The sequence below is a fragment of the Saccopteryx leptura genome, chromosome 3, assembly GCF_036850995.1.
Source record: "Saccopteryx leptura isolate mSacLep1 chromosome 3, mSacLep1_pri_phased_curated, whole genome shotgun sequence".
Classification (NCBI taxonomy): Eukaryota; Metazoa; Chordata; class Mammalia; order Chiroptera; family Emballonuridae; genus Saccopteryx; species Saccopteryx leptura.
This window is the reverse complement of record NC_089505.1, coordinates 307,685,100-307,696,134: the sequence shown is the minus strand read 5'-3', so window position 1 is coordinate 307,696,134 and position 11,035 is coordinate 307,685,100. Positions and strand designations below refer to the sequence as shown.

The window sequence follows — 11,035 nt, the reverse complement described above, 5'->3', positions numbered from 1 at the left end:
GCAAAGATATTGCTACGAGAGAAGGATAGTTTACTGCCTATGTTTTCTTCCAAGATGTTTATGGTTTCACTACTTACATTGAAGTCGTTTATTCATTTTGAGTTTATTTTTGTGAATGGTGTAAATTGGTAGTCTAGTTTCATTTTTTTGCATGTGCCTGTCCAATTTCCCCAACACCATTTATTCAAGATTTTCGGCTGCGGGACCTGCTTCCTCCGCGGCTCTAAGACACCCACAGGGTGAGGCGGCAAGTGAGCCAGGCCACAGGGGCGCTCGCTGCTGCTCTCCGCCTCTCGCCTGGGCCTCGCTGCCGCCATGGGCAAGAAGCACAAGAAACACAAGACCGAGTGGCGCTCGTGGTACGAGGATTACTCAGACAAGCCCTTGGAGAAGCCCCTGAAGCTGGTCTCAAGGTTGGAGGAAGCAAAGTAACTGAACTCTCTGGATCTGACCATGGCTCCAGTTACAACGATGATAGGTCAGACCATGAGCGAGAGAGGCACAAAGAGAAGAAAAAAAAGTCAGAGAAGGAGAAATATCTGGACGATGAAGAAAGAAGGAAGCGAAAGGAAGAGAAGAAGCGGGAATGGGAAAAGGAGCACTGCAACACAGAAGGAGAGGCCGATGACTTAGATCCTGGGAAGAAGATAGAGGTCGAGCCGCCTCCTGATGGGCCAGTCCGAGCATGCGGGACACAGCCAGCTGAAAACGAGAGCACGCCTATTCAGCAACTACTAGAGCATTTCCTCCGTCAGCTCCAGAGAAAAGATCCTCATGGATTTTTTGCTTTTTCTGTCACGGATGCAATTGCTCCTGGATACTCAATGATAATAAAGCATCCAATGGATTTTGGCACAACGAAAGACAAAATTGTGGCTAATGAATACAAGTCTGTCACGGAATTTAAGGCAGATTTCAAACTGATGTGTGATAATGCAATGACATACAACAGACCAGACACTGTGTACTACAAGTTAGTTAAGAAGATCCTTCACGCAGGTTTTAAGATGATGAGCAAACAGGCAGCTCTTCTGGGCAATGAAGATACAGCTGTTGAGGAACCTGTTCCTGAAGTTGTACCTGTACAAGTAGAAACTTCCAAGAAATCCAAAAGGCCGAGTAGAGAAGTCATCAGCTGCATGTTTGAGCCAGTCTGACTGACAGCACAGCAGAACGCATGCTGGCCTTGGTAGAGCAGGCCGCGGACGAGGATCGGGACAGGATCAGCCGACTCCTTCCGGGTGGCAAGATGGGCTATCTGAAGAAGAGTGGAGATGGGAGCCTGCTCTACAGCGTGGTCAACACGGCTGAGCCAGATGCTGAGGAGGAGGAGACCCAACCGGTGGACCTGAGCTCACTCTCCAGCAAACTGCTCCCCGGCTTCAGCTTCACCACGCTTGGCTTCAAAGATGAGAGAAGGAGTAAAGTCACATTTCTCTCCAGTGCCAGCACGGCACTGTCAATGCATAATAATTCTGTATTTGGAGACTTGAAATCAGATGAAATGGAGCTTCTATATTCAGCCTATGGAGATGATACGGGTGTGCAGTGTGCACTGAGCCTGCAGGAGTTTGTGAAGGATGCTGGGAGCTACATCAAGAGAATGGTGGATGACCTCCTGGACCAGATCACAGGCGGAGACCGCTCACGGATGCTCTTTCAGCTGTGGCAGAGGAGAAGTGTCCCAATGAAGCCCCCAGATGAAGTAAAGGCTGGGGACTTCCTAGGAGATGGCGGCTCTGTGCTGGATTTCATGTCAGTGAAATCGTATTCTGACGTCTCTCTGGACATCTCCATGCTCAGCTCTCTGGGGAAAGTGAAGAAAGAGCTGGACCATGATGACAACCATCTGAACTTGGATGAGACGACAAAGCTCTTACAGGACCTGCATGAGGCTCAGGCAGAGCGTGGAGGCTCCTGGCCATCATCCAGCCTCAGCTCCCTAACACCTCCGACAGGGATCAACAACACCTGGGAAGCCCTTCTCGCCTCAGTGTCGGTGAGCAGCCAGAGATGACCCATGATCCGTACGAATTTCTTCAGTCTCCAGAACCTGCAACCTCTACAAAGAGCTAGCATTGTAGATAGTCTTTAATTATGTTATTTTTTTAAAGTTTTTATTTGCATGTACAGAGTTTTGTCATGAGATAGACTTTCATGTTTCCTCTGGTATGCGGGAGGCAGCCTGGGGAAGTATGGTGAATTGTCTTGGATATCATGTCGGCTGCTCGTTGATCCAGTGTTTCTGTAGATAGCCCCTGAACCCAGAATAGTGGAAATCCTATATAAAGGCTGTGACCAGATCATCTAAAAAAATTAAAAAATAAATAAATAAATAAATAAATAAATAAATAAATAAATTGTCTTTGCTCCAGTGTATGCTCTTACGTCCTTTGTCAAATATCAATTGACCATTAAGGTGAGGGTTTATTTCTGGGTTCTCTGTTCTGTTCCATTGATCTATATGCCTGTTTTTATGCCAGTACCAAGCTGTTTTGAGTACAATGGCCTTGTAATATAACTTGATATCTTGAAGTATGATACCTCCCACTTTATTCTTCTTTTTTAAGATTGCTGAGGCTATTCGTATTTGGGGGGGGTTCTAATGAATTTTTGGAATATTTGTTCTAAATCTTTGAAGTATGCCATTGGTATTTTAATAGGAATTGTATTAAATTTATAGATTGCTTTGGGTAATATAAATATTTTAATAATGTTTGTTTTTTCTATCCATGAACACAGTATATGCTTCCACTTGTTTGTATCTTTCTTGATTTCTTTTATCAATGTTTTATAATTCTCCGAGTACAGGTCTTTAATTTCCTTGATTAAATTTACTCCTAGGTACTTTATTTTTTTCTTGTTGCAATAGTGAAGGGAATTGTTTTCTTGATTTCTCTTTCAGACAGTTCATCGTTGGTGTATAAAAATGTCACTGATTTCTGAATATTAATTTTATATTCTGCTACCTTGCCAAATTCATTTATCAGGTCTAATAGTTTTTTGACTGAGACTTTAGGGTTTTCTATGTACAGTATCATATCATATCATCAGCAAATAAGAATAGTTTTACTTTTTCTTTTCCAATTTGGATGCCTTTTATTTCTTCTTCTTGTTTGATTGCTGTGGCTATGACTTCTAGAACTATGTTGAATAAGAGTGGTGAAAGATGGCACCCCTACCTTGTCCCTGATCTTAAGGTGATTGCTTTTAATTTTTGCCCATTGAGTATGATGTTGGCTGTGGGTTTGTTATAGATGGCCTTTATCATATTGAGGTATGTTCCCTGTATTCCAACCTTGCTGAGAGTTTTGATTATAAATGGGTACTGGGTTTTATCAAATGCTTTTTCTGCATCTATTGATAATATCATGTGGTTTTTATCCTTCCTTTTGTTTATGTGATAAATCACACTTATTGATTTGTGAGTATTGTACCAGCCTTGCCTCCCCAGAATAAATACCACTTGATCATGATGTATGATTTTTTTCATGTATTGCTGAATCCGGTTTGCTAGTATTTTGTTGAGAATTTTAGCAGCAAAGTTCATCAGGGATATTGGCCTATAATTTTCTTTGTTTGTAGTATCTTTAGCTGGTTTTGTAATGAGGACTAGCTTGCCTCACAAAAGGAGCTTGGAAATCTTCCCTCCTCTTGAATTTTTTGAAAATAGCTTGAGAAAGATAGGTGTTAGTTCTTCTTTGAATATTTGGTAAAATTTGCCTGTGAAGCCATCTGACCCAGGACTCTTGTTTGTTGGGAGTTTTTTGATAACTGTTTCAATCTTATTTGTTTTAATTGGTCTGTTTAGGTTTTCTGATTCTTCTAGATTGAATATTGAAAGTTATATGTTTCTAGGAATTATTCTGTTTCACCTAGGTTGTCCATTTTTTTGGCAAACAGATCTTCATAATATTTTCTTAGAATGGTTTCTATTTCTGCAGTGTCAGTTGTTTCTTCTGCAGTTTTATTTCTAATTTTATTTATTTGAGTTCTTTCTCTCTTTTTTTGGTATGTCTGGTTAAAGGTTCATCAATCTTGTTTACCTTTTCAAAGAACCAGCTCTTGGTTTCATTGATCTTCTATATTATTTTTTTAGCCTTTATGTCATTTATTTCAGCTCTGATCTTTATTATTTCTTTCCTTCTACTTCCTCTAGGCTTTATTTGTTGTCTTTTTTTTCTAGTTCTTGTAGATGCAGGATTAAGTTGTTTATTTGAGGTTTTTCTTGCTTCTTAAGGTGTGCCTGTAGTGCTATGAACTTCCCTCTCAGGACTGCTTTGGCTGTGTCCCATAAATTTTGAGTTGTATGTTTATTTTCATTTTATTCAAGAAAATTTTTTATTTCTTCCTTCATCTCATTGTTAACCCTTCATTATTTAATAACATGCTATTTAGCCTCCAAGTGTATGAATGTTTTTCAGTTTTTCTATTGTAGTTAATTTCTAGTTTCATGTCATTGTGATCAGAGAAGATGCTTGATATGATTTCAATCTTCTTAAATTTATTGAGACTCGTTTTGTGTCCTACTATATGTCTATCATAGAGAATGTACCATGAGCACTTGAAAAGAATGTATATTCTGCTGCTTTAGAGGGAAAGGTTCTGAAGATATCTATTAAATTCAGTTGATTTAGTGTGTCATTTAAGGATGCTTTTTCTTTGTTAATTTTCTGTCTAGAGCAGTGGTCCCCAACCTTTTTTGGGCCACGGACCAGTTTAATGTCAGAAAATATTTTCACGGACCGGCCTTTAGGGTGGAATGAATAAATGTATCACATGACCGAGACAAGCATCAAGAGTGGGTCTTAGACAAATCTAACAGAGGGAATCTGGTCATTTTTCAAAAATAAAACATCATTCAGACTTAAATATAAATAAAACGAAAATAATGTAAGTTATTTATTCTTTCTTTGTGGACCAGTACCAAATGGCCCATGGACCAGTACCAGTCTACAGCCCGGGGGTTGGGAACCACTAGTCTAGAGGATCTATCCATTGATGTTAGTGGGTTATTAAAATCCCCTACTATTATTGTATTGCTATTGATCTCATATGTCCATCAAAGTCTGCTTTATAGATTTAAGTGCTCCTATATTAGGCGCATAAATATTTATAATGGTTATATCCTCCTGTTGGATTGCTCCCTTTATTATTATGTAGTGACCTTCTATATCCCTTACTATAGCCTTTGTTTTAAAGTCTATTTTTTCAGATATAAGTATTGCTACCCCAGCTTTTTTTTACCTTTCCATTTGTGTGAAATACTTTTTTCCATTCCTTCACTTTCAGTCTATGTGTGTCTTTTGTTCTGAGGTGAGTCTCTTATAGACAGCATATGTGTGGGTCCTGTTTTATTATCCATTCTGCTACCCTATGTCCTGATTAGAGCATTTAATCTATTTATATTTAAGGTTATTATTGATATGTAGTTGTTTATTGTCATTTTAGTCTTTAAATCTACAACCTTCTTTTTCTAGATTTTTTTTTTCTTTTGCTCTATTTACAGCAGGCCCCTTAACATTCCTTGCAATACTGGTTTAGTTATAATAAATTCCTTCAGTTTTTTTTGTCTGGAAAGCTTTTTATTTCTCCTTCAATTTTAAATGATAGCCTTGCTGGATCAAGAAGTCTTGGTTGTAGGTTCTTGTTTTGCATCACTTTAGATATTTCTTGCAAATTTCTTCTGGCCACAAGTGTTTCTGTTGAGAGTCAGATGTCATACTTATTGGGGCTCCTCTGTAGGTAATTAACTGCCTTTCTCTTGCAGCTTTTAGTATTCTTTCTTTGTCTCTTAACCTTGGTATTTTAATTATAATGTGTCTTGCTGTAGGCCTTCTTGGGTTCATTTTTAATGGGACTCTGTGCTTCTTGAATTTTGTGTGACTTTTTCCTTCATCAATTTAGGGAAGTTTTCAGCTGTGATTTCTTCTAACAGGTTATTTATCCCTTGTTCATTCTCTTCTCCTTCAGGAACCCCTATGATGTGGATTTTGTTTCTTTTCATGTTGTCACAGAGCTCTATTAGAGTTTCCTCAGACTTTATGAGCTTCTTTTCCTTTTGCTGCTCTATGTCTGTGCTTTCATTTATCTTGTCCTCTAAATCGCTGATTTGATCCTCTGCTTCATCCAGCCTGCTGTTAATTCCTTCTAGTTCAGTCTTCATTTCTGATATTGTATTTGTCATTTCTGACTGGTTCTTTTTTACGATCTCAATGTCCTTTTTGATGCTTGCTATCTTCTTATTTAGGTACTCATTATGTCCATACATTGTTGCTCTAAGATCGTTGAGCATCCTGAAAATCATTATTTTAAGCTCTGCATCTGGTAGTTTGGTTACATCCATCTCATTCGGTTCTTTTTCTGGGGATTTCACATGTTGATTCATTTGGATTGCATTTCTCTGTCTGCCCATTTTGTCTATGTATAGACTTCTCCTTTGGGAGTGCTGCTTGTGTAGCTAGCTGAGTCTAGGGTTGGTGTTGTCTGCCTCCAGCTACCAATTATGTTGGTTCTAGATCTTCTTGGGTTGGCATCAGCTGTTGTTTATAATCTGCTGTGGGCTACTTGTCTGCAGCTACTGGGTTTTTTTTTTTTGTTTGTTGTTTTTTTTGTGTGTGGTTTTTTTTTTTGCTGTTTGTGTTGGTGTTTTCTATGCCTGGGTAGTATGAGAGGGGCCAACCTGTGTATAAGGATCAGCTTCCTCCTGCTTAGAGCTAGCAGCAGCTCTGTTAAAGCTGCAAGCTCCATAAGATTTGCCTCCACTTTTTTCAGCTTCTCCACTTTCTCTTGCAGCTGCCTGGTCTTTCCAGAGTCTTCTGTTGAAAGACTGTAGTGTGGACCTGACTGGCCTTACCTAGCCAACCCCTCTACAGGTTGCAAGCTTGTTGAGTTAGGGCAGTGGTCAGCAAACTCATTAGTTAATAGAGCCAAATATCAACAGTACAACAACCACATATGGTATTTTGTGAAAGAGCCACACTCAAGGGGCCAAAAAGCCGCATATGGCTCATGAGCCACAGTTTGCCAACCAGGGGGTTAGGGCATCTGAAGTTTGGAGTACAACGTTGGTGAGACCCCCTACTTCAGGGGCCTCTTGGGCAGTAGTTCAGTACAGAAATTGTGGTCCCTACTCCAGAGACTAATCCCTCAGCCCCTGCTGAATACTGAAATTTTATTTCTCCCCAACAAAGTGAGCAGCAGGTTCAGAGACAGTCCCTTCTGAAGAAGTTCTTACAGCTGATGAGAACCGGGTCTCAAGGAAGAAGACTGGGAGAGTCTTCTCCTATGGCTGACTGTTCCCCAGAAAGTTACTAACCCCCTTGTTTAGATCCAACAATAGGCTTACAGGGACCCACACTTTGAATGTCAATGCTCCAACCTCTCTCCCTTCCCCCTTTGGAGTCTAGCCCATCAGGGTAGGATATCCAGCCCGCAGGCCAGCTGACAATGAAGCACCCTCTTATCCAATGCACACGAGTCACTGTGTCGGTGCTGATCACAGAGGGCAGAACTCACCTTAGCTGCGTCAGGTGTGAGGAGCTCTTCCTTAAGATACCCCTTTAACAAGTGTCTTTAGGTCCTGAACTGATGCTCTCCACATCTGGCCACTGGATGTGTCAGCCTTCCTGGAAGGGACCTGCACAGACCAGTGGGAGACATTGCCTATGACTGGCCCTTAGCAACCTTCTTGGAGCCATAAGCAATCCAAAGTTTTTGGTTGCCTCTCCTGGGCCCAGGTGCAGTTGGAAATACCAGCTGCACACCTAGGATGGCTTTTATCCACACTCGGCCTGGGGAAAGTCCACTTGAAAGTCCAAGTTTCCCTGAGTCCTACTTATTGCAGCCTCTGTCTGCTGGCTGCTTATTGGGCTCTGCAAGGTAATTCAGAGATTAGGAAGGGTAGTGGGTGTGGTTTGCCCCTTGGCCCCAGCTATCATTCTATTCAGACTTTTTTCACAGATCTCAGTAGGGTGTGGCCACAGGAGTCCAGTGGATGTGGCCTCTGAGATCCAGAGGTGTTCTCTGCCAGGCTCCTGGGGATTACTCAGCAGAGTGGGGGAAAGGTGTAGCTCTGGCCTCAATACCAGAAACCTGAGTCACTGTCACACCCCTGCTTCCTGGCCTCTCAGAACGACCCTTTGCCCTGACTGGAGCAGGAGAGACTCCCAAGGGCAGGGCAGTTGCTTTTCCCCAGGCTGTTGCCACTCAAAGGGGATGCTCCTTCCAAGAAAGATGGCCACTTTAGTATTGGAGAATCATTTAGCACAGAAGTTCTGGTCACCGTGTTCCTCCCTGTGCCTCCAAGTTTACACTGTACTCATGCAACTCTAGTCTTCTCAGCTTTTCCACCACTGGAGCCCGGGTAAGTGGCTGTGAACAAGATTTTCTGTGCAGGCCCTTTATAGAGAACCTGCATCTCAGAAAGCTCAGTTTCTCACAGATAGAAACCTGCTCTTTCACCACTCAGTGCTGTCTGCCTGCCTCTTCTAAGCTCTGGGGCTCTAGACTGGGGTTTCAGGCCTGGGGCTGAAGCCCTATATCTCTCAGGGGCACTCTCCCTGCAGTGAGAGACCCTCTGGACTCTCAGCCGCCCCTCGCTCCTGGGAGTAGGGCAGCCCTTTCCACATCTCCACCCAGTCTAGGTGTGGTGTCTTCAGTGATCCTTTGTTATAGACTCCTCTTTGTTTAGTCCAAAGTTGGTTTTTCAAGATGATTGTTCTTAAATTAAGTTGTAATCCAATTTGGTCCCGGGAGGTGGCAGTTGGAACATCTGCCTACTCCATTGCAATCTTGGAATTCACGTCTTCATTTATTTCATTGTCAACAATCTCCAGAGGTATTGCTGTTATTTACATATTTTACACATGAGGAACTAAAATCCCAGTGAGTTTTGAGTGATTTTCCCAGAGTCACTTGAGAGATGAGACTAAATTACAAAACAGCTCTCTGGACTCCAGCTATAGCAGGGAGTGTGACTCTGTGTGGTATTTGATACACAGTAGGTGTTTAGTAAATATTAGGCAAGCTATAAGTAAGGGGGTTCTGTCTAGGCTGCTGCACTGCACTGCACTACTTCTTACTAGTTCTCTACTGCAGATCAGTATTTGGGAGTGAGTGGTAATGAGGGACTTCTTAAGGACTCGAAGATAGAAGCAATGATGGATTCTGTCAGCCATGGATGGTTTGAGCCATGTGTTGGCATGACCCAGAAAAGGTTTGTGATTTTGTGGCAGAAGAACAGGAAGTTGGAAATGTGCCAAACTCACCAAGGCAGTCTAGAAATAATAAAAAAGATAGAAATAATAAAAAGGCCAGGCATAAATATGAATTTAGTTTAGTATGTAATTTTACTCTCTTTGATTTGTAGAAAGACTGTAAGAATGAGTCAGGATACAGAGGATCTTAGCCCGAGTGAATTGAACTACCAATGAGTTTCATTATAACTAGTTTCATTTGCAATACTATGTATTATTTTAAGCATTTAAAATTCTGAGAATGGATTCATGAACTTGGTCAGTCTGCCAAAGTGGATGGTGAACAACAAAGTTCCAGGCTTTATATCATAAAAAGGGGACCTGAAAGGTCAGAACTAGGAGGTGGTACTCATACAAATCCTGCTTAGAAGGCCAATGTGAGGACCATATGCCTGGTAGAATATGCCCATCTTAGAGACAGAAGCACTGAGATAACAGATTTTGATGCTGCAAAGCATAAAAGTATATCTTTTATTCCCCTTCCTTCTATCTGTTCAAACTAAGAAGCCCCTGGAATAAGGTTTTCAGGCACCTCTCTTGGTAGACCTTGCTCAAGCCCATATGAATGCCCCACATTGTTACATTGTAATGTGGTTATATTGTTAACGTAAATCAGGAAGTGGCATTGTCTAAGTTCTGGGCACACACCTATGTGAGCCTGCAAAACTAAGGACAAAACCTTGCTGTTTGGAAATTCAGCACTCACTGCTGAGATGTGAGCAGCTGGTCAACCAGCCAACAAAACTGCTTCCATTGCATTGCAAACCACGAAAAGTGGTGAAAGTTATCCTGTGCTTTCTCTTGATAATGAGGTCTTGTTAACAATTATAATCAAAAGAGATTTTTTTTCCCTCACTGATTTACAAGTGGGAAGATCAAACAACAGTAAACTAAGGCAATACTGGTCCATGGCCACATCTACCTAAACACTGGCCCAGGTGTCTTGACAACCCAGACTTCAGAAGTGGTGACCAGCTTCGCACAGTCTAATAGGGCTGCCAGGTTCTGCATCAACACCAAATGCACTAATGTACATTTCTCAGGCTCAAGTTGCCTACCATGTAAGTTGAGTTAATGTAAATCTTGTAGTGTTATTCTTAGCAGGAATTAAAATCTCTAACAGCTCATGTTTCTTCCAAATTATTTGCAACAGTTTCCCCAACCTGTGACCAATTGTGTCCTAGTATAGTTGCTGGCACATAGGAAGTACTCAGTTGGCTCGGCAGAGCTGAAATGCAATGCTGCTTCACAGTTAGAGGCAAAGTTCCTCCAAGTCTTTATACTCATCCACTGTCGTCCTGTGTGTGACAACATTGCCGATGGGAGTGACCTGGTGCACAAATGTAGTTTCAACACAGAATCTTCTGTGTTCAGTTTTGAATTGTTCGCCTAGTTTCAAGGTACAGAGACATGTGTATGTTGCCTCAATGATGGGAATTTTTATAAGGAGACCTGGGGACATGGTACTTGGAATTTCATAGCTGGGCACTAAGGAAGGTAAGCCACATTCATGGCTGACATGGATGGCAGTTAATGGTAGCAGTACCAGAATCAGGCATGCATCCCTACCCTGCTCTCTTTTTAAATTGCACCACTATTCTGGAGCCTTAGTTTCTATTGCTGTGCGTTATGCCAAGTGACAGTTTCTCTGCCTCCTCTGCCACTTCCTGCTGCCTTCTTCTGTTCTCCTACCCTCTGGATGATGGCTTGTGTTGATTCCTGGGTGCTCCTGCTGCCCAGCTCTGCCTCCACTGAGACTTCTCTAGAGAGAATATGAA

At 41.7% G+C, this 11,035-nt stretch overlaps 1 pseudogene; it reads left to right on the top strand.

Moving 5' to 3' along the window:
• The first annotated feature begins 315 nt into the window (after positions 1-315).
• Positions 316-2,076, top strand: LOC136397996 (bromodomain-containing protein 9 pseudogene; annotated as a pseudogene).
• The last annotated feature ends 8,959 nt before the right edge of the window (positions 2,077-11,035 follow it).